This window comes from Trachypithecus francoisi, unplaced genomic scaffold, assembly GCF_009764315.1.
Source record: "Trachypithecus francoisi isolate TF-2019V2 unplaced genomic scaffold, Tfra_2.0 Lachesis_group21, whole genome shotgun sequence".
Classification (NCBI taxonomy): domain Eukaryota; kingdom Metazoa; phylum Chordata; class Mammalia; order Primates; family Cercopithecidae; genus Trachypithecus; species Trachypithecus francoisi.
Genome location: NW_022681467.1, coordinates 38,577,754 through 38,601,180, shown reverse-complemented (window position 1 = coordinate 38,601,180; position 23,427 = coordinate 38,577,754). Strand labels below are relative to the sequence as shown.

The 23,427-nt window shown below is 42.7% G+C and overlaps 1 protein-coding gene across 1 annotated transcript in view; it reads left to right on the top strand.

The window, feature by feature from the left end:
- The first annotated feature begins 1,066 nt into the window (after positions 1-1,066).
- LOC117068315 (receptor-type tyrosine-protein phosphatase T-like) overlaps positions 1,067-23,427 on the top strand; it is a 337,994-nt gene continuing 315,633 nt past the window's right edge. The window contains exon 1 of the mRNA XM_033185381.1: positions 1,067-1,102. The gene's annotated coding sequence lies outside the window, so the exon portion shown is untranslated. The remainder of the gene's footprint in view (positions 1,103-23,427) is intronic.

Here is a 23,427-nt window from a genome sequence, read left to right as displayed (position 1 = left end):
TCCTGTGTGAGTGTGTTTCTCTGCTGCATAGTGCGTATAATTTCACTGGCCGTCAGGAACCTGTCAGTTGCCATGTGATGTATGACCGAGCTGCTTGCAGCACATGGTGGATGGGAAGCCTGGACTAGACCCAAGTCAGAGATAGAGAAGCCTCGTACATCTCCCCCACCCCATGACCCTGTCCCTGAGAGAGCAGACCTCTGGAGCACAGATCCACAGCTCTTCATTTAAATGTCATCACTTCAGCTGGGGGCAAGACAAGCACAGACTGCATAGTCAACATGGATGACGGGACTCTTCGAATGGGGAGGAGCATTAAATATTTTTGGGCTTGACTCCTAGGTTTTGTAGATGGGGAAAGTGAGGTTCCTCTGATGAGAAGGCCATCATTCTTTGTTTCAATAACATCGACAGAGCACTTATTCTGTGCTCAACACTCTGGGGCACAATGACAAATGGTACACGCAGCCTTCAGTGGGCCATCTCCAAAATGGTGCACAAAATCCTCGCCTCCTTGTAGAATCCCTCCCTTGTTGTTCCAGGGCTGATGTGTGTGCCCAATGGACTTTGGCAGAAGCTTTGATTTGTCACTTCCAAGATTCGATTGTAATAAGAGCTACTACAGCTTCCATCTCGGCCTCTCTGTGGGATCCCTTGCTCAGAGCGAAGCAATGGCAAGCTGTCCTGTGAAGAGGCCCACGTGACCTCCAGCCAGCAGCCACATGTGTGAGCATGGAGGAGGATCCCCAGCACACGTCAAGCTTTCAGGGAACTGCAGCCTTAAGATGTTACACATTTCATAAGTGCCATGAAAGGAGAGACAGGCAAGGAGAGGTTATGATAATTACTGCAACTGTTGTTTATCTGTATGGGTGAATTTTGGTGGGGGTGTCAGTGATGAGACCTTGGAGGAAGCAAAGTTTGCAGTGACTGGTGAGGGAATGGAGGCTTTAGCCAAGGAAACCGCGGGGGAGGGGTGGGCGGGGTGAGTGTCTGGGGTGACTGATGTTTGGTATGTTTGAGGAACTGAAGACAGGCTGGGTGCCTGGAGTGTGATAGTGTGACCCAGGTGTCCACCAGAAGAGGCTGGGAGGCAAGCAAGGTGAGACCATGCAGGTCTGGCAGGCCCCATGAGGGGTTGGGATTTTATCCTCTAAACCAGAGCTATAGACAGGACTTTCTGCCTTGAGGGCAGTATTCTGTATATGCACTGCCCACCACAGTAGCCACCAACCACTGGTGGCTGTTGTGCACTTGAAATGTGGCTCGTGCAACTGAGGAACTGAATTTGACATTTTATTTAATGTCAGTGGATTTAAATTCAAGTAGCCACATGTGGCCAGCAGGAACCCTCGAGGGAAAATGCAAGGGCAGCTCGGGGAGAAGCTCCTGGCGGGGCAGTGGTATGACCTCAGAGGAATTTGTAGGGAGACAGAGCTGGTTGCAGTGGGGAGGATGGGTGGAAAACAACAGAGGGAGGCAGGGAGGGGCGGATGTGGGGGTCTAGGTGGAGATGATGGCTGCCCACCAACTGCCCTGAGTTCTGTGGCCTCTTGTGCCCTCTTATGCCCTCTTACAGCCCCAGTACCGTGTGAGGATTGGAACCACGGAAGTGGGAGTCAGTGTGGGTTCGTTCCTACCTGGTCTAGCCTGATGCAGGGATGTGGCCTTCAAGACAGCATCTGCAAAGGATGGATGGGTTAAACCTCTCACAGAGGAGAGTCTGTCCCCAGCCCTGGTGTTCACAGAAGCTCCCACTGTACAGCTCTCTTTCTAGGCTTGGTGTGATTTGGTGTCTGCACAGTCGGGTGTGGAGGCTGCTTATTGCTTATGCTTTAGTTTCTTCATCTGCAAATAGGATCTAAATACTATCTACCTTGTAGGAGTTTCATGAGCCTCAAATGAGATAAATCTATGTAAACTCCTTCCCACAGTGAGTGACGCATGGAAGAATGGATGACTGTCTACTGTCGTTTTCTTTGTCACAGTCACCATCATCATTCCTGAGCTAGGAATCTCTAGTTCTGTTTGCTGGCCTCATCTGACCTCATATGACCTTTAGGGCTAGACAAAGCTCCATTCGGAAACTGTCTTTCGAGTTGTACTAAGGGGAATGCTGGAGTTGGATTCCACAGGATGCTGAAGAGGGGAGCTGGTGACTCAGGATGAGTCCAAGTGGAGGAAAATGCCAGAATGCTTAGGTCTATTTTCATCCAACGCTGGTTGTCCTAAAATGGACAGGTGGAGGCTGCAGGAAGTTGGTTTGCTCTGGAGACACTGGGACACCTCAGTGAGTCACAGGGGGTTGGGAGCACCTCGGGGTCTGTGCCTTCACACCTCATGGCTCTTGAAAATGCTTGTGGTAGAAAAGAAAATCTGGCTTGAGGCCCCTCTCATTTCCTGTGGCCTTAGGAAAGTAGCGTGTGTACAATGAAATATTTGTTGGCATAGTGTCAGAGCTTCGTATTAATGTCAACGATTAGTTAAATATCATATTAAGATCCTTTTTGTCCTGCTGCTTGGTTCATGGAATGAATGATTGATAGAGATGAATGAAATGATCTGCGGTAAGCTTGAACTCACTACACCATTGCACTAATTTTATGTCTCTGTTGTCTTGCCTTTCCAGGCTGCTGTGGTTCACAGTGGTACATTTAGACCTTGTGTTCTACTTCTCTTGCTCTCATTCATCTGGCTTCAGCATTGCTGGCCATGCTTCTGGGCTGCTCCTTGAACAGGGAGGCCCACCTTCACCTTGGCTGCCACTGATACCTACATCAACCTTCCCCTGGCTCTGGGGAGCGCAGTCCTCATCCCCCCGAGACTTTGAACATCTTCTCAGTGAGGCTAAGTCTGACCATTCTATTTACAATTATGGCCCCTCTCCCTTACCTCTGATCTACTTTTAGGTTTTTTTCTTGGTAGTATTCACCACCTTCTTTCTATATAATTTTTAAAAGTCTGTATTTTTTAAAAAGTTCATTGTTTTTCATCTGTTTGCCTCCCCTTACCCCACAAGAAGGTAAGCTCTACAAGAGCAGGGTTCTTGATTCTGTTGGATTCTGTTCTGTTCTGTTGACCGCTATATCCCCACTTTCTAGTACAGGGCCTGGCATGGAGTTGCTGAGTCATGAAAATGTCAAAGTAATGACAGCCAGGCTTTTGAACCTGCTCTTCAAGGTCCTGCCCCCATTGCAACTTCCATTCCATTCTTTCAAGATCCCTCCTGCTCTAGCTCCCAGTTAGGTCATATTCACTCAATCTTCATGTCTGATTATTCCTCATTCCTTCTTCCTGAATTGCCTGCTGTCTTACCCCACTGTCTTCTACCAATACACCCACCCTTCAGGCCACCTAAAACTCCCTAAGCCACCTGGTCAGCCTCTCCTCTGTTGTTAGCACTCAGTGGCCCTGCTTACCACATGCTACACATTCATTCCTTTAACTGTTGCTAATTCCTAGGTCCTGAGTCTTTCTTGAACTCTTTGTTCTTATGCTTGGCATCATACAAGGAGAATGGACTTTGGTGTCAGACAAGCCTAGGCTCTTCTTGTACTACCTATATGACTTGGTTAAGTTAAAGAACTTCTCTGAACCTATTTACTTTTCTGTAAAAACAAAAGCAGTGATTCCTACTTTGGAAGTTATTGTGAGAACTAAATAATAAAACATGCGTGACAGCCCATAGTACGTGCTCAAGAAAATTTGCTACATGACCATGGCGTGAGCTCAGCATCATGGGGTGGGTAGCTGTAGTGTTAACTAAGGAGATTTTACTTCTGCATACTGATTTTGGAATGGGAGATTGTTTTTGTTCCACATTAGAATAATGAGAAAGCTCTTATCTTTATTGCAATCCTTCTACAGAAAGAGGAGAGCTGTATTTGTGTCAGAGATAATGCAGTCTTTTTACAAGCTTCAGTGTGATAGACAATAGCAGAGGCTTTTTAACTGGTGTGTGCAGGACTTTTTCTGTCTGTCTCTTTATATGGTCTGTCAATTCCAGTCTTCTCATGGCTTGTGAATGACTTGTGGCATTTGACGAGTTACTTCTTTGTGAATTGAGGAAGTGTACGTGTATGTATGTGTCTATGAGCCTGCATATACACTCATGTTTGTACATGTGCATTCATATATGAACATACCTGCTTATGTATGGGGAGCTGTGTGCTTGTGCACATGTGGATAAATGCATGTCTATTAACTTGTATGTTTTGGTGCAGTTGAATACACCTGTCTGTATTTGCATGCATGTGATCGTGAGCAAACATGGTGGTGTCCTGCAGATAAAACTCAAATGGGCATGGTAGACCTGATCAGTCAGCTCCAGACTTGGGGGCTGAGACCAAAGTGGAGTTGGCTGATTGGGAGAATGTGTTGGTGGTAGAGAAGGGCAAATTGGGACCCATGGGAGACGGGGATGGGGCCAGCGTGCCCAGGGAAATACAACCCATGTTAAACAGGGAAAATGGAATAAGGCCTAGACACAAAAAATGAGGTTGTCAGAAGTAAGGCAGGAAACTGGACAGAAACACGACAGTGTGGTGGAAGTGGAAGGGGAAGCTCTGGGCAATACCTCCAAGGTGTGTGAAACCATCTTCTGTCATTGCTAGTGGGTTGGGGGCAGGGCCTCTGGCCGTACCTCCCTGTGGACTGCACTTGTCCCAGGAGTGTGAAGTGGGCATCCCCAGATCCCAGGAGGAGCCCAGGACCTGCAAGCCACCTTCTATGCTAACGTCATGTGCCCAGCTTGGAGATGTCCCTCTGATAGTGGATGTGACATCCAGGGGGACTTCACTTGGGAGGCACAACAGCCTGGTGGTGCCTGGACTCCCACTGTGGCTCTGCGTTGGTGTCTCTGTGACCTCAGGAAGTTGCTGAGCCTCCTGGAGTTGATTAAGGGATTAAACAGCAGGAGGATGTAGAGTGCTTAGCTCTGTGACTGGCAGAGAAAAAAAAATCACTCAGCCAACACTGGGTCTCCCTTTTCAACTCATTTTCATTGTTATTTCCAACCTTGGAGTTGTAGGACATTTTAGCACCCAGCATGGCTGTGACAGGCTACAAAGTGGCCTAAATTTAACCCAGTGAAATGTAAGGGGAGATGTTTAAGGGTATCTTTTTGGGCTCCATGAAGAGACACACAAAGGATGTGCACACAAAGGATGGGAGAGCTTGAAATAACAAGAGCAGAAGAGACAAAGTCCCCAGCGGGGAAGTGACTACAGCACCGAAGAAGCCACAGGAGACAGCCTGGAGTCTGAACCTGTGTAGACAGGTTGCTGCCCAAATCCCAGCACTGGCAGCTTCTTGCTGACCCCGGCTGGCCATGTGACCTTGGGAAGGTCGTCTAATGCCTGTAAGATGTGTGGGAGGTAGTGATTCTATCTGCTTGGATAGATTATAAGAAGTTGGGCAGAAAGTTCACAGAGTGCCTGGCACAGAGGAATCATGCCTGCAGTCAGCAGATCTTCAACCTCTGTTCTCCGCATTGTAAGAGCAGCGATGGCAACCTGGAGCCAAGCCTCAGGAGGGCAGGTGTGGGAGAGGAGCAGAGGGATGGAGGCTGCTCATCAGGGATCTGGGAAGCAACCAGGTCCTTGGCTGGGGAAGCCGAGCAGGCAGAGCTGGCCCTGCTCACCTCCATGGCCTCATCTTCCACCACTCCTCCCCTTTCGATCCATCTACACGGGTCACCTTCTGACTTTTAGAAGCTCCTTGCTGCCTCAGGGGCTTCACACAGTTCTCTTGGCCAGATTTTTTTCCCCTAATGGTTGGCTTTTTTATACCCTTAGATCTTATTGCACATCTCACCTCCTCAGAGAGGCCTTCCCGTCCCTCCTGGGTGAGTGGGTGTTTGTGGTCCCGGGCTCAGTCACGCTCTGCCAAGCTCTGTGTGTATTTCTTGCATAATCTTTATCACATGATATAATTATGTTACTTGTTTGTTTACTCTATTAAGGTCTACCTCCCACATGCACAGTGAGCTCCGTGAGGACAGATGGATGGCTTCTTAGTCACGGCTGTGTCTCTCCACCACCCAGCCCGGTGCCGGCAGCATAGTGATGCTGAGTACATTTGAAAATTTGGTGCTAACTGTAGGCAGAAACTCATGGATGACATCTCTTTGTCAAGCTAAAGAAGGTCTTTCAGTACTTCCAGGAATGAGTGAACCTTTCCCAAGGGTGCCTGAGTCAAAATCAGGAAAGCCACATATTGGTGATGCTATATGAATTTGTTAGGAAACCCACGTCTTTTCAGATGAGTTTAGGGCCTTATTGGCATCTTCCCACCTGTCTTCTTCCCTTAGTCTAATTCTGGCCTCTGGAGCTGGAAAGAACTGATAAGAGCACTTCATGAAGAGAGCATTGCCATTTCAGTTTTTTGCTGTGTAAGAAATGATCTCACAACTTAGTGGCTTGTTCAATAGCCATCGTATTTTGCATACGATCGTGTGTGTCCAGTAGGTGGTTATTTTTCTCTGGCCAGCTTGTTTAGTTTCTGCTGGGTTCTCTCCTCTGTCTCAAGTGCCCTGCTCACATCTCTGGAGTTCAGCAGGCTGCCCTCTGGAGGGCGTTGGTTCTCCTCCATGTTGCTTCCCATCCAGCATGCTAGCTCAGGTTCATCCCTGTGTTGGTTCTCAGGCTTCCAAGTGCAACAAGAGGGCAAGCCCAATGCACAAGTTCTTCTTCAAACCTCTGCTTGCAGCATGTTTGTTGATGCCTTATTGGTCAAAGCAACTCACATGGCCAAGTCACAGTCAGTGTGGGAAGGGATAACCCAAGGGTGTGGTTATAGGGAAGTAGATATTGCAAACAATCTCCCACCTTCTCTGTGCGGCTGATTACATGCATGTGCTGATTTATTCCCTGAAAGATATCATTCACTCCTTAAAAGAAGGACTTTTTCTGTTGTTTGCTTTTCAGATAGGGACCCTGAAGTTCAAGGAAGTTGAAGGAGGTACATCTACACAGTTGGAACCGCTTAAATAAAAATTGCACCCAACAAATTTAATCAGGCAAGGAAGATATTATTCAAGACCATTGTAGTCAGGGAGAGACAGAACTTAACTCTCCTGAAACAAAGGGATGAAAAATTCTTTTTTTTTTTTTTTTTGAGGCGGAGCCACTCTCTGTCGCCCAGGCTGGAGTGCTGTGGTGCAATCTCTGCTCACTGCAAGCTCCGCCTCCCGGATCATGCCATTCTCCTGCCTCAGCCTCCCGAGTAGCTGGGACTACAGGTGCCGCCACCACGCCTGGCTAATTTTTTGTGTTTTTAGTAGAGACAGGGTTTTACCGTGTTAGCAGGACAAAGAATTCTTAAGAGCTGAAATTCTCAGGCCATCTGTGTTTGCTAACTAAGTTTACCAAAGGAAAAGTAAACCTTCTCATATCTTCATGATAGGAGAGGTTAAAAAGTTGGAGGAAGGCACACTGAAGTTGGACTCCCACTCTTCTGCAGACTGGGAAATAGGGACGCTCTCTCCTTCAATGCTCACATTTCAAATGGTTGCTTCCCGGGTCCTTGAGAAAGACTTTACTTGGGTTGTAAAACCAGTAAAAGACCAGCAGATTTTTTTTGAAAGGAGCAGAGAAAGAATTTGTAGTTAAGTTTTCTAAAGTAGATGCTCTAACAAAAGGGAGATGAGGAGCTTATCAGGAAGAAACCTGTTTAAAACTTTGGTCAAACCAAGGGGAAAGAATGTCAAGGCTCTCTTGGTCAGAACTGAGATTTGATCCCCAGGACCATCTGATTTCAACACTCACAGGCTCCTTCCTTCAAGACCACACACAATACAGGCTGCAGTAGGGGGAGGGAAGTCGGTCACCATTTAGAGACAGCTTCTGAAGAATTTGTCTTCGAATTTGAATAAGAGAATGTATTTAACACATTGATGAATTCTATAAAATTGCAGACGCAGCATGTAGAAAAATTAGACCTTTAGTGGTAAAAATCTAGATTCACAATGTCAGAGCAAGAAGGGGTCATGAATACAAGTCCATCTATTTCCCCATTGCACAGGTGGGAACTGAGGTCTTGCCCAAGGTCACAGAATGAGACCATGTTGGATCTATGTTTGTACTGCAGGCTCCCAATTCCCAGTGCTGAGTTCTTTCTACCCTATTTTCCAAGGTTTTGCACCAGTGGCTTCATCCGGTTTTCTCTTTTTTCTTTTTCTCCTTTCTTTTCTTTTTAAAGGCTCACTGGCAGCTACTGCTCCAAGGCAGAAAATGTATTCATTTAAATGACTTCGTTTGGAAATAGAAGCTTGAATAATGATGTTACCATTTATAATTGCTCTGATTAACCACACCACGTTTTGCAGTTTAGAATAAAAAAAGCCTCATTCCTTTTGTGATGTGAATTTTAATTGCCTTCTCTCAGGAAGACCCCCCCAGGCACACTTGCAGGCTTCCCAGCTTCTGGAATCTCAAAAGGACCCCTCCAGGGATACCTGTGCGCTCCCTGGGTTCTCTGGCTGAGATTTGGGGCTGGACATAGGGTAGACGTTCTGGGAATACCTGGGTGATTTGAAATTTTGGGACAAAACCTACCTGATTCTACAGTTATTCACCTTTAGACCAAAGTTTAATACTCCCTGGGGAGAATCACAGCTTTAGGGTTCCCATAAGGCCCCGACTGGAGACCTAGGATAAGGGGATTTAGAATTTTTCTAAGAGTTTTTGATGCCCACTGTAGTTGTCATCCCTGGTATTACAAAGGGGGCAGAATCATCCATAATTTATCTGCCAGTGAATGTGACCTCTCAGATAGATTTACTTCTCCCTTTTTTAAAAAAACCTGAAGGATATTTCAGTTGTTTGACGTTTCACCCAATGAAATAAGAATCAGCACAGTGTGCAGTAGAAAGAACAAAGTCCACAAAAATATAGGTGAATGTATATTTGATTTTAGGGGGTGCAAGGGCTTTCCAAGTGTAAAAACCAAGAAACAAATGATGAGAAAGGATAATGGAGTTAGTTATGTAAAATTCATAAGCATTTGTAAGTAAAAATACAATTACAAAAAAAGTTAAACAACAACTTGAGGGAAATATTTACAACAAATATGATTCACAATGGCTAACTATCCCTAATATATAAAGAACACTAATAAGCAACAAAAAGGTGTCTTGATAGAAAAATGAGTTGTTTTTCTTACAACTCATGTAAGAACAATTGCCATAGTCAATAAAAATCTGAAAAAAAATTAGCTTTGCTTTTAGTTACTGAAAAGCAAATTTAAAAAGAATAAAGATAGCATTTTTCTCTATTTACATTGACAACAATTTAAACAATAGTATTGTTTCAGGAAAGGGGTCCCAGTCCACACCCCAAGAGAGGGTTCTTTGATCTTGTGCAAGAAAGAATTCAGGGTGAGTTCCTACAGTAAAGAGAAAGCGAGTTTGTTGGGAAACTGAAGTAATAAAAGAATGGCTACTCCATAGACAGAGCAGCCGAAGGGCTGCTGATTGTCCATTTTTATGGTTATTTCTTGATGATATGCTAAACAAAGGATAGATTATTAATGCATTCCCCTTTTAGACCATATAGGGTAACTTCTTGATGTTGCCAAGGCATTTGTAAACTGTCATGGCACTGGTGAGACTGTAGCAGTGAGGACGACCAGAGGTCACTCTCATGGCCATCTTGGTTTTGGTGGGATTTAGTGGACTTCTTTACTGCAACCTGTTTTATCAGGATGGTCTTTATGACCTTTATCTTGTGCCGACCTGCTGTCTCATCCTGTTAACTTAGACTGCCTTAACTGCCTGGAAATGCAGGCCAGTAGGTCTTAGCCTCATTTTACCCAGCCAGTAGTCAAGATGGAGTTGCTCTGGATCAAACGCCTCTGACAGTATTGGTGGCGATAAAGTGATATGTTCATCTACAGGGTATAAATTCTTGCAGTCTTTCTGGAGAGCAGTTTAGTATATAGTTTTAGAACCTTAAAATGTGCATACTCTTTGACCCTGTACAGTATTCTCTCACTTTTCTCAGTTTTGCTTTCTGTGGTTTCAGTTACCCGAATTCACTTATGGTCTGAAAATATGTGGGTACAGAACAATAAGATACTTTGAGGAAGAGCGATAAAGAGAAAGATCACATTCACATAATTTCATTACAGAATATCACTATAATCATTCTACTTTATTATTATTAATCTCTTACTGTGTCTAATTTATAAATTAAAATTTAACATAGGTATTAATATATGTGTTTAGGACAAAACATAGTGTGTATAAGGTTGGGTACTATCCAACGCGCCAGGCATCCACTGGAGATCTTGGAACATAGTTCCTGTGGGTAAGGGAGGACTATTACAGTTCCACTCCCTCTAATTTATTAGTTTAGGGAAACAATTAGATATAAAAGATAAATATAAGATAATATAATATAAAAGATAATATAAAAGGATTTTATCACAAGACTGGGATAGAAAAACTGAGGAAAACAATTTTAAATGTTCAGCAATGGAGAGTAGCTAAAATAATTGTGTGACTTTCATTTGATATAATCTGCAGATGTAAAAAATGATAATTACAAGTAGTACTAAATGCCCTGTCAAAAGTCACACTATATTTAGTTTAAAAATTAGCAAACTAGCCTTTATATACAATCTAGTACTGATTTTATTTAAATTATATGTAAACATAAATAAATGGAAGAAAATGAAACAAAGTATTAACAATTCTTAGGCCGGGCGCGGTGGCTCAAGCCTGTAATCCCAGCACTTTGGGAGGCCGAGACGGGCGGATCACGACGTCAGGAGATCGAGACCATCCTGGCTAACACGGTGAAACCCCGTCTCTACTAAAAAATACAAAAAACTAGCCGGGCGAGGTGGCAGGCGCCTGTAGTCCCAGCTACTCGGGAGGCTGAGGCAGGAGAATGGCGTAAGCCCGGGAGGCGGAGCTTGCAGTGAGCTGAGATCCGGCCACTGTACTCCAGCCTGGGCGACAGAGCGAGACTCCGTCTCAAAAAAAAAAAAAAAAAAAAAAAAAAAAAAAAAAAAAAAAAAAAAAAAAAAAAAAACATTCTTGTCTCTGGGTGGTAGATTATGAACAATTCATGATTTTTTCTTTAGAGAATCTTCCAAACTACTTTTTGTATTTATTATAATAAACAAGTATTTCTTTAAAATTGGAAAGTATAATAAGTGATATTAAAACCAAAACATAAGGGGAAAGAATCAAAAAGTTTTGGGTAGAAGAGTCTGAGTTTAAATTTGAGCTTTGCATTTACTAGCTGGGTGTCCTTGTTGACGTTTTTGAATCTTTACTCTTTTTGTCTGTAAAACCGGAGCAAATGTAGGTCTTCACAAGATTATTCTAAGGGCTAATTTAGGACATAGGAAAGAATGTGGTACCAAATAGACCATCAGTAAATATCAACTAGATCCTCCATTCTCTCCTTTTATCTGTCTGGCATTTTGGATTTGGAACCTAGGGTCTTCATTGGTCTTTGAACTCTCCTATGAGTCTGTGCTTGTTTTAACCACAGAATCACTTGCTACATTTTCCAATAAGAGGGCTAAGTCAGGCTGGCTGGCTGGCTTTGACAGTGCTGTGGTTAAAAATTTGAATGGAATATTCACATTATGTCATGCATGACCTCTTCAAAAGCTGACATAGGAACTCTTCCATTTCTTCCCTCTTTGTTTTGTCAGTTTGATGGTTTTCTAAAATTGCAGTTCCCAGAAGTGGCAAAGATGTAACTAAATGGTTATTTGTATACCATGTTTATGGACATACAAACTCACATAAGCTTTTATTAGGAAAATTTGGAAAGAGATATCAAGAGCCTTTAAGCATCTTCTTGTATTTTGATGTAGTAATCACATGTTTAGGATATAGTATTCCAAAATAATAAACAGGCTGGGTGTGGTGGCTCACGCCTGTAATCCCAGCACTTTGGGAAACCAAAGCAGGTGGATCACTTGAGGTCAGGAGTTTGAGACTAGCTTGGCCAACATGGCGAAACTCTGTCTCTGCTAAAAATGAAAAAATCAGCCAGGTGTGGTGGTAGGTGCCTGTAATCGCAGCTACCTGGGAGGTTGAGGTGGGAGAATTGCTTGAACCCAGGAGGTGGAGGTTGCAGTGAGCCAAGATTGCACCACTGCACTCCAGCCTGGGTGACAGAGCAAGACGGTCTCAATAAAACTAACTAACTAAATAAAAATAAACAAATGCATACTATACTTTAAATACAATTAATTTCAACTCTGTGTTCTTTCTAGGATTTTAAGGGATAAGGTGGGAATTTGGTTGCCTGTGTTTGTTAAACTTACACGATTAGGTATCCTTTGGCAGGAAGCCCAGTGCAGGTCTTTGCTGATAATGATGATATGCAGGGCTCCCTCTATCTGATACAGTTTTCTCGATCATTGTGGTCCAGATGAAAGCTGCCATGTTGTATAATGCAAAGATCCTGATCATTAGCATCACAGACATGGATTTGCTTCCAGATGTTGACAGGAGACTGATTTGTGACCTTGAGCGAGGTGCCTCCTCTCTCTATACATTCATTTTCTTATCTGTCAAATGGGCATGATAATGCTGCCTTGCAAGGACTTCATGTATAAAGGAGGAGAGAATGCATGTGATAAGATCGAGTGCTTCATGACCCTATTGAAGATGTTCTCTTTTTTTTTTTTTTGGTAAGTTGGAGTGATAGTTTTTTTTTTTTTTTTTTAATTTGTAATTTAATTTTTCTTTCTTTCTTTCCAAAAAAGGGGGATAGATGTGCAGAACATGCAGGTTTGTTACATAGGCATACGTGTGCCATGGTGGTTTTGATGTTTTAGCCTTCTGTGCTGATTGCCTTGGTATTTCTACGTAACGTCTAGACTGCCAGATTTCCCGCCCATCTATAGCCTCCAGAAAAGTCCTGTTGGCTGGAACCTAGCTGCTCCCGCTTGGAAACTGGGAGTGGATATAAACATAGTGACAATTCTGTCTTGTTTCCTCAAGCATCATCACAATACTATGAGAGAAATTTAAGACAGAAGTTTTTGCAGAAAACATTTTCACAAAATAAAATAAGTTTACAACGTTTAGATAATTTTTTAAAATAAACATTTGCCAAATGACAGGTTTTTATATAAAAAAGTACTTATCCACAAAGTCTGGAAAATATAGTAAAATAGTTCACAAAAATAAGAATCCATACATTTTCTGACTATCCAAAGATAACCATCGGTGGTATTTTTGTGTTTCCTTTTAGGGTTTTCGGTGTGTTTTCATATAATCAAAATCATGCTCTAAATATTATCATGTGTCTTGCCTTTTTTTCTGTGTAACCATAGCATATGCACTTCTTTCATGTTACTAAAAACTCTTTGTAAAAATAGCTTTGAATGGCTGCATGCTATTCCATTGAGTGGATATTAGATAGTTTTTCATTTCAGTTATTTTCAAATCAATGGAAAACAATATTTTTTTCACATCTGATTTTTAAAAAATCTCTTGTCCTTTGGGTCTATATCATATATTCCACAGATTATTTCCTTGTTCAGAATGTCTATATGTCAGGCTCAGGGAGGCAGAGTTACACTTTTATTCAATGTCTGTAATGACTCATGGTTAAATCTATAATGTATTCTAGTTACTTTTTAAAATGTTATGTTGTCTTTGGCTTCCATTGGAAATGGAGATGATGCGGCAGCACTGATGAGAAATCATACTCAAAAAGTGAAGTGACTGGCACGTTTCTGATTTGGAATGAATGCTGCTGACAAATAAAAAATGACCATTGGGGGTAGTGGTGGAAATAGCTTATAGCTTTTGTTTTAATTTTTGTTAAGAATTGAGATAAGTGGAAGAAATAAGAAGCGTGTTTCATTTTGTGGGTAATGCGAATACAGTCAAAATTGAACAGATTTTTCCTCCTCTCTGTCTCTAGCCATAGTGGAACTTGTACTAATTTTCTGGAGTTGTTCACCCAGCACTTGCGATTGCTTTTAGCAGAAATGATCTCATTTCAGGAGCCTGTGAAGAGGAAAAGGAAATGTGTTCTCACGACTTTGAGTCAGTGTAGAGTGAAAGAAGCTGCAGAGAAGCTCTGTGTGTGTCTGTGGGTGTGGAATTGTATGATTGTGTGTGAGTGTGTGTGTGTGCGCGCACGTGCTGAGGTATGATGCATTTACAGAGAAAGTGAAGTTGGAGAGGAGAATGGGAAAAATGACGAAGTTGAGTGAAACTCCTGCTTAACTTGCTGAAGCAAGTACATGCAAAGATGTACTCTGGGGCTCAAAAATGTTGGGGTGATGTGGATTAGCTGTAGTTGGCAAGAAAGTATCTAGAGGTTTTGCTTGTTGGGGAGTTCAGATGGGGAATGGTGACCAGAGAAGCTATGCAGTTTTCTCAAGACCTTACAATTGAATTCAAATTAATAATCTGTTTAATTGCAAAGTCATTTTCATTGAGCCACACACACCTGTTCAGCTGGGGTGGCATCTGCGCTGGTTGGCGGGATATGGGTGGGTGATAGTTAAGCACACCACTTAACTAAGGGCAAGTAGCTCTCAAGGACCCTATGAACTTTCAAAAACAGCAGCCTGGGATTACCCGCTTTCATTCTACACACTCTCAGCTGTCTCCCCAAATACTCTGGGAGAGAAATGGGACTGCAGTGCTAGGAATCACCATCCTGATTAGCATCTCTCTTTTGTATCTGTCAGATGAGATGGCTCATTACCTGGAAACTATACTCAATTTTCTGAATAAATGGAGTACTGGTAGAATAACCTCAAACAAAATTTATCCCAATTAATTACTTCCCAATTATATCCCCAAAATTATTTGGGCAGGTGTGTGAGCACACTTTGTTTTCTTCTATTTTATGTTGTATGAAATTCAAACCAGAAACCTACTCTTTGAGGTTTTAACCATGTTTTGTTTGGCAAGATAAAGATATTTATTCCTGTTTGTTTAATAACTCAATTCATATTTAAGTACATGCTATGTGCCAGATACTGTTCCAGGTAGGTGGGACCGCTGTGGGAAAAGGGGCTGAGGTCGCTGCACAGAGAATTTACAGTTTGGAGAAGAGAGAGGCAAAGCACTCGTGATTAAATAATTGCAGATAATCTGCAGGGAGGAGAAAAATGGAGCAATATGACGCACACACATGCATACACACACACACATACACAGAGAGAAAGGATAAAGAAGTGGGGTGGAGATTGCAACAGTTCCTCTGGGGAGGTGACATTTGAGCTGACATTTTAGGTCCAAAAGTTAAGAGGGAAGCTGCCACATGAAGACTTGGGGAGGAGCTAGTTATTTTCAAGGTTTTGTTTCCTCCCCAAAATGTACTTCTTTCTCAGTCTTTCCCAGATCAAAATGGCACCACCATCCATTTGGTTCTGAAACCACAAATCTAGGTGGTATCTATGATTCCTATTCTTCCTTTATCCCTCTCACGTTCTTGGCTCCACCCGGAAAGGTAGTCTTCTCTCCATCTCTGCTTGCAGCTACCATCTCTCCCCTGGACTACTGTGGTAGCCTCCTGATTAATCTTCCTGCCTCTACTCTCACCTTTCCTCACACCCTTCATTTATTCTTCATGCGGCTGTTAAGGTATGCTGATCAATAGAGTAGCCACCAGCCACATGTGAATATTTAAATGAAAATTAAAATAGAGTAAAATTAAATATCCAGTTTCTGGGTCACACCAGTTACATTTTAGGTGTTCAGTAGCCACACATGGCTAGTAGACAATGTAGATATAGGACTGCGTTGCAGAAAGTTATTTTTGAGAACCCTGAGTTAGAGTGATCTTTCCAAAATAGATGCCAGCTCATGGCCCTCCATGCTTAAAACCTCAAATGTTTTCATAGCTCACTTTAGAATAAAGCTCAAATTCTTTTTTTTTTTTTGAGACAGAGTCTCACTCTGTTGCCCAGGCTGGAGTGCAGGGGCGCGATCCATGATCTCGACTCACTGCGACCTCCGCCTCCTGGATTCAGGTGATTCTCATGCCTCAGCCTCCTGAGTAGCTGGGACCTACAGGTGTGCGCCATCACAAGCAGCTAATTTTTGTATTTTTAGTAGAGTCGGGGTTTCACCATGTTGGCCAGGCTAGTCTGCAACTTCTCACCTCAAGTTATATGCTCACCTCGGCCTCCCAAAATGTTGGCATTACAGGCGTGAGCCACCACACCCAGCTTCAAATTCTTTCTTCTGACTTACAGAGCCTCACATCATCTGGCTCCTTCCTACCTGTCTGGCCTTATCTTTGCCTTTCTCTTCTCTAGCCATTACTTTCCAACTTCTTGTTTCTAAAACGCAAAGAGATTGTTCACTACTTGGGGCCTTTGCAAGAGTGCACGCCTTGGGTTTCCTCTGCATGGAAGGCCATGCCTGCCCTCCCCAAATCCAAGCAAATGGGTTTGGGGAGGAGAGGCATGGCATTCTATGATGATTCCTTGTTGCCATTTAGATTTCACGATAAATATCACTACCTCTAGGAGGCTTTCTTTGACTACCTACCATTCAGTCACTGTCATATAACCAAGTTAGGTTGTCTGTGCACTCTGGTTACTCTCTGATGTTTTGCTTACTCGCTTATTGTTAAATTGTCATCCATTGTGTGCCTCAGCCTACCAGTATGTGAGCTTCCAAAATGCAAAGGCCTTGTCTTATCTGTTCAAGGCTATAATCCCAGTGCCCAGAACAGTACTTACCTCATAGTAGGTGCTCAATTAATATTTGTTCTAGAAATGAATGAATCATTATAGGTAAGCAGGACTGCTCTAGCCCATATGGTTCTTTTGTGTGAATTAGAAAGAGGTACCTTGGGTCTAAGTCACCTTGTGTGGTGGCGATCCTGGGCCACTGAGCCTGGTATCCCTGGGTGGGGGAGTTGGGGGATAGTTAGGGAATCTTTCTAGGAAGGAGGAATACCAAGCGCAAAGTAGTTGAAGCAGAAATATACTTGATGTGTTTGAAGCAAACAACAACAACAACAGCAACAAAAACCGGTATGTTTGGAGCAGTTTGTGAGGGGGAACGCAGAATGAAAAGAAATGGGAGAAGTGGTCAGGGGACAGACCACATGAGGCCCAGAAGGCAGTGGTCAAGGAATTGCATTTTATTCCAAGGAAAGTAGGAATCTGTTGGAGGATTTTAAATAGGGGAGAGACATCTGATTTATGATTTATTTATTCTTACAGTTTTATTTCTTTGCCTTTGTGCGTAAGTCTGTTTTAACATTTTTCTCAGGTATATGATTTGGGGAAACTTTTAGTTTGAAGACTAGTTTTCCCAAGGGGTAGGGACTTGCTTCTCTGAAGACTGAAAAACTCTTCAAACAACCCTTTCCGATACAGCAATTAGTTTCCACACGCACTTTGACTCTTCTTTGAAATGCTTTCTGACATGCATTGCTGATAATTTTGAAGGTTAAAATCTTTGGCTCTCTCCTAAAGGTGACAGAAGTGCAGACTGAAACTAAGTAGGAGAAATTCGTAGTAGTTGATTGTGGCCATTTGTTAGGGTTTTGAAATGCAAATAAAAATTGTGCACAGCCCTTCTCTTGCAATGGGAACACCTATTCAGCCTGGTGTTTGGTGGTAGAATTCATCTCCCTGTGAACATGAAAGTGTGACCTCCACGTGGAAACACATTATGAACACAGCTTGAATCTGTAACTTGTTGTTGTCTTAGTTTCTTCTCTGGAGACCAGAGGAAAAATGCATCCAGTTCCTCCAAAGTATTTTGCCATATTACCACGTATTTAAGATGCAATAAAGAAAAAGAAGCACCATTAGTTAAGTTGCAGCTTTCTGAGAACAATGATGTAAACATTGTAAGTACACATCAATAGTAAGAAAAGCTCCAATTTCAGAGAAGTTAAAATGTGAAGCAAATCATCTATTTATCCCTCCTAATCATCTGTCTATCATCTGTCTGGGAGCAGAGGCTAAGATTGGACTTGCTATATTCCAAATGCTTTCAATACAATCTCATTGAATCCTCATGATGACTAGTGAAGGGAGTGCTAGCATTACCCCCATGTTCTATATAAGGGAACTGAGGCACAGAGAGGTTATGTAACTTGTCAAGGTCACACAGCTATTGAGTGGCTGACCCAGGATTTCAACACAACCTGTCTAGCACCAGGGTCTGTATAACCACTATAGTGTGAGAAAATGTGATAATTTGATACTGGCTGACCATCAGCCAATTAATAGTCATCTTTTTTTGCTTCGCAGTGTAAAAGCGCAAGTCTGGTTTCGAATCCTTGACTGGTAGTTACCTAAGACTGATGTTACTGTTGTGTTTGACTCTTTATTTGAAACACAGTTCTATATCCTGAGATTTATTTTAGTAAAGCATTGTAATTATGATCCTGATACCCTGGGGATTGCCTTGCACCTCGACTGAGAAGGCACATGCTGACTTCTTGCTCAAGAACAAACAGGGACTGAACTGCTGCGCTGGGAGGGTGAGGCTGAGACCAGCTAGCAGGGGCATTTGTCAAATGTAGCAAAGCCCACTGATTAACCAGGCCAGCTCTGGAGCAAGGCTGCCTAGATGTAAACCTTCATCTGCTGCTTTTGAGCTCTGTAATGTCAGGAAAGTTTCCTAGCTTTTCTGAGCTTGTTTCCTCATCCATATAATGGGTTTAACAGGTTCTCAATCTCTTATCGTTAGCCCTTGGGGCCAGATGTGCTTGGATTTAGATTTATTTAACTTTTAAAGGAATGCAATATAGTAAATGTACCCTATTTATTAATAACGTCCCTCAGCAGAGGCTGTGATAGCACCCTTAAATCAAGCATGTTGATATTTTTGTAGCAAAAAGTATGAATATTAATAGCAAGAAGGAGATAGAAAAAACTATTAGTCAATATGTATCACTTTAACTCAAATCTTAGCACCAAAGAAGTCTGTACCAAACTTATGAAAAAATGTTTTGGTTTTTAAAGCTTTTGAGGATTCAGAATTCTTAAATCAGGGTTTGTGGATCTGCACCTGCCCCATGGGTTGATTTTATGGCTTACATGGAGGTAACGTCTTTACCTAGCACATTCCACAGTGCATAGTAAAGTGCTCAGTAATGTTATGTTATTATTTGTAAATGTATGTTCAAATCATCATTGTTGAGCAGAGGCAAGTATAACTGGCTGAGAGACTGGTGGTACTGGGTGGACTGTGGCTACCTTATGGGCATAACTGCTGGATTCTGAGGCTCTGATCTGGAACCCAGAGTACCTGACTGCTCTTAGAACCCAGGTCCCCCTCTTCTGACTCGCACCAGCTTTTTCAGTGACTTTTGGTGGTTCTGGTAAAGAAAGAAGGAAATGAATCAGAAGAATGCCTTCCCATCATACCCCTAGGTGAATTCATCCTTTCTGCTGAATCTTTTCTTTTTTATGGCTATAAAATGAGGGGAAAATTGAGAACAACAATCACCAAAAGAGCATTTTCCTTTAGGCAAGTGTACGTGTGACACCCCATTAACGACAAGTGACATCTTCTTCTGTCTAGCGGAAATCAACGCAATATTCACATTAACCAGTCATCGCTGGTGCCCGAAGCGGATGATGACTTGTCAGTTTCCATCCTGTCAGTCATTTTCAGGCATACTGTGTGTGTGGATTCCACATGGACAGAGTCGAATGTTCACAGCACCACTCATTTCTCTGTAAGTGCCTGATGGCTCCACAACTAGAGCAGAGACGCGGGAGGGTCCCACTGGGGCAGATCGGAGGGCTGGAGATGAGCAGGCTTGTGATGACAGGATGTGGACGAAGAGGCAGGCAGACCTAGGCCCTGGGGCACTGACCTGCCATTCACTGGCTATGGGACTTTGGCTGATGTCCACAAGCCTCAGCTTCCTTGTGCATTGAGCTAATAGTAACTCCTTACCTCACCAGGTCTTCGTGAGGAGTAAATGAATGATGCATATGAAAGTGATTGATCAGCCCGGAAGCTCCAGGAAATGCCAGTCTTTGAGAGCCCATTTTCATAACTTGCAGCTGTTCCTCTTGTGTCCTGGCACCCTTCTGCATTGAAGTCTCTCAGTGACGTGTCCACTGATTAGTTCATTTGGAACTTTACCAGTTTGTGTGTTCAACCATACATTTGTGTCTTCGCCTACCCACCCATTTATCTCTCTCTCCACTGGATCCCTGTTGTGTGCCTGGTGTTAGGCCGGGTTCTGGGATACAAAGATGAATCAGATAAGGATGAACCTTGCCCTGAAGGAGCTCATAGGCTAATGGAGAAATGGACAGGTTCACAGATGAGTGGAGTCAGGTGGCTGTTGTTGCTGTAACTCAGGAGTGGGCTATAGACAATGGGATGCCAGAGGAGAGAACTCTGCTCTGTTAAGGATGGCAGCAGAGGTGGAGGGAAGAGCTAAAGGAAGTCCTCAAAAAGGATATAACAGTTGAACATAGACTTGAAACGGGGAAGGGCTTGCCCAGCAAAAGGAATAGCATGTGACAGCTGTCCACGATCCAGGGGGCTGAATGTGTAGGTCAGTTCCGGCTAGGGGAGAGGGTATTTGGGGGAATTTGTCTTGGCAGATATAAGGTGTGGAAGGCAAGCTGGGGCCAGGTGGTAGGAATTCACAAGCACAGACTGCACGTCCTGGGTTTTATCCTGATGTCCCTGATTGGGTTGCCAGCACTGAGTGAAGTGTAGGGCAAGAACATGTCAGCCTTTGGTTTGAGTTTTGGAATTTCTTCCTGACATCTGGTAGGGGGGTGGGCTTGGAGAGGGCAAGGCTGAAGTCAGGGAGGTCAGTGAGGAGGCTGCTGCAGTGGTTTGAATAACAGCCTAGGAGGGAAGGAGGCAGCATGTTGGGGTGGGGGAGTACAAATGCCACAAAGGTATTAGGGGGCTGGTGAATGTGATTGGTCACTGTATTTCGTTCCTAGGGCTGTAACAAATTACCATAATTATACATTATTTATATATACATAATTATACATTGTTTATTTTTTATATTTTATTTTACATTGTTTATTATACATTGTTATAATTACTTATACATAATTATACATTGTTACAATAATGTAACAAATTACCATCCATTTGGTGGCTTAAAACAACACAAATTTGTTCTCCCACAGTTCTGGAGTCCACAGTCTGAAATCAAGGTGTCAGTAGGGCTGCACGTCCTTAGAGGCTCTAAGGGACAATCAGTTCCTTGTCTCTTCCAACTTCTGGTGACTGTCAGCATTCTTTGTGGCCGCGTCATTGCACTCTCTGCCTTGGTCTCCACCTGGCCTGGCCTTCTTTTCCATGGGTCTGTGTCTTTTCCTCTTCTGTTTTTTATAAGGACACTTGTTACTGGATTTAGGGCCCACTGTGGTAAACCAGGATGATCTCATCTTCATACCTTAAATGAATTAAATTGAATTAAATACCTTAAATTAACTACCTCTGCTAAGACTCGTTTTCCAAATAAGGTCAGATTCACATGTTCAAGAGATTAGGAGATGGGCATATCTTTTGGGGGCCACCACTCAACCCACTGCAGCCACCAAAGGGATGGAGCCGCTCCTGTTCTCAGGGTGTCTTTAAGTAGCTGTAAGAGGAAGGGCTCGGCTTTTGCACAAATGCCACAGCAAACTTGAATAAACTCATCATCTGCTGAAGAGTCCTATCACCTCCCCGCAGTGCCTTTCCAAAGTCTGATGAGTAGATAATACCAGACCAAATGCCTCTCTCCAAGAAGTTGTTGTAAAAGCACAACAAATGGAAGTTACAGTGGAGGAACTCTTTAGAAATAAAGTAGAAATTCAAGTGACTGTTATTTGCGGAGAATCTAATTTTCTCTGACAGTTCCGCAGGTACATTGAAACAATCTCTTAAGGAAAATGTATTTTCTGAAGAAATTTCTCCTTGAATTTTACAAACTTTTCTCTGCCTGATGATCACGTACAATGGAATGAACTACAGCCTTGCTCTATTTTTGTTTTTCTCCTTGTTTGTGCCCAGTTGCCGTTAATAATGTTGGCAGAACCCTGTTGCTGGGGAAGCAGCACCAGTTTGATGTGGTTCACGTGTGATTGCGCTTGACACCCAAGTGAAGATGCTCTGAAACCCACCGTCTTGTTCACTGGGTGTATGTTTTCAGACTTTCTACTATAAGTTGGGCAGTACCTTCTGCCGCAGATGCAGTGACCAAATAGACAGTCCTGCTTCTGACTTTCAGCGTTCTGGGGGAAATGGATGGGCACGCGGCTGTGACAGCTCGTGTGACATAGTGTATTGACAGCTGTAATAAGAGAGCAGGAGGGACTGAGGGAACACAGACGAAAGAGGGATTTCTATAAAAATAGCCATAGAAATAACCGATAAGTTTATGAAATATCACCAGCCTTGTTAAACAGCAGGCATGCTAATTAAGTTACAAGGCAAGACAAAATAAAAATGGTATAATACCCAGTGTTGGCAAGCATGTTAGAAAATAGTTTCATATACTGGTGGTGGGACTTTAAATTGTACAAGCTTTCTGGAAGCCAATTTGATGAAAGGTTCAAATGACCCAAAAAAGCAAATCAATTCAGATGTCACTTCCTTTCTCTGGTATTCCCAAGCTTCTCAGTTCCCCCAACTCCTCTTGGCTATTCCATCATGGTTCTTACCATGTGGAACTAGAATGACCTATCTGGATAGTTTTCTACCCCACTGGACTGAGACCATAGATTCTGTCTGCTCCAGTGTTTAGTGCCACACTTCTCTGCACCTTCTAGTCTTGTGATAGCTTTAAGATCAAAAAGCTTTAAGCTCATTGAATGTTAGTGTTGTTGTAGAATTTTCCTAGCTATTCTTTGAATGTTTATTTTTATGCATCAAATTTAGGATTGCTTTTTCAGGATCCCTTCTCCATTGTCCCCAAAGAAAATTAAAATGGGGGTATTGTTTGGGATTTCTTAAATGTATAGATGAATTGAAAGAAAATCAGCATCAGTGCCATATTAAGTTTTTCCATCCATGAGCTTTATGTGCCTGTATTTTTGAGGTTTTATGGCTCTCAGTTAAGTTCAGTAATATTTTTGCAAGTACTGAATCTTTCTGGTTAAGATTACTGGGGACTTTTAAAAACAGTGAGTTGCTGGAGTCAGCCTGGTACCTGCTCATAAGAGCTGACTATTAAATTTTCAGAATTTCCATGAGGTGTTTGTTAAACACAGGCATTCTTAAACTTAAGTTATAGAAACCTACAACTATATACACTATATGTAAAAACAAAGGTAATTTTCAAAACTCATGACTCCCTAATTATTTTACCCCAGTTTATTATCTATACTCTTGAGGTTATTTCTGTCTATTATGTATCTGTAAGTTGGAAACACTGTGTAATAGTATCTTATTGCATATCCGCCTTCAGTGGTAACGTGTTGGTCTTTTGAAATAGGTCATTGTGGCATTTGTTAAGCCACAGAAAGCAGCAAATACTA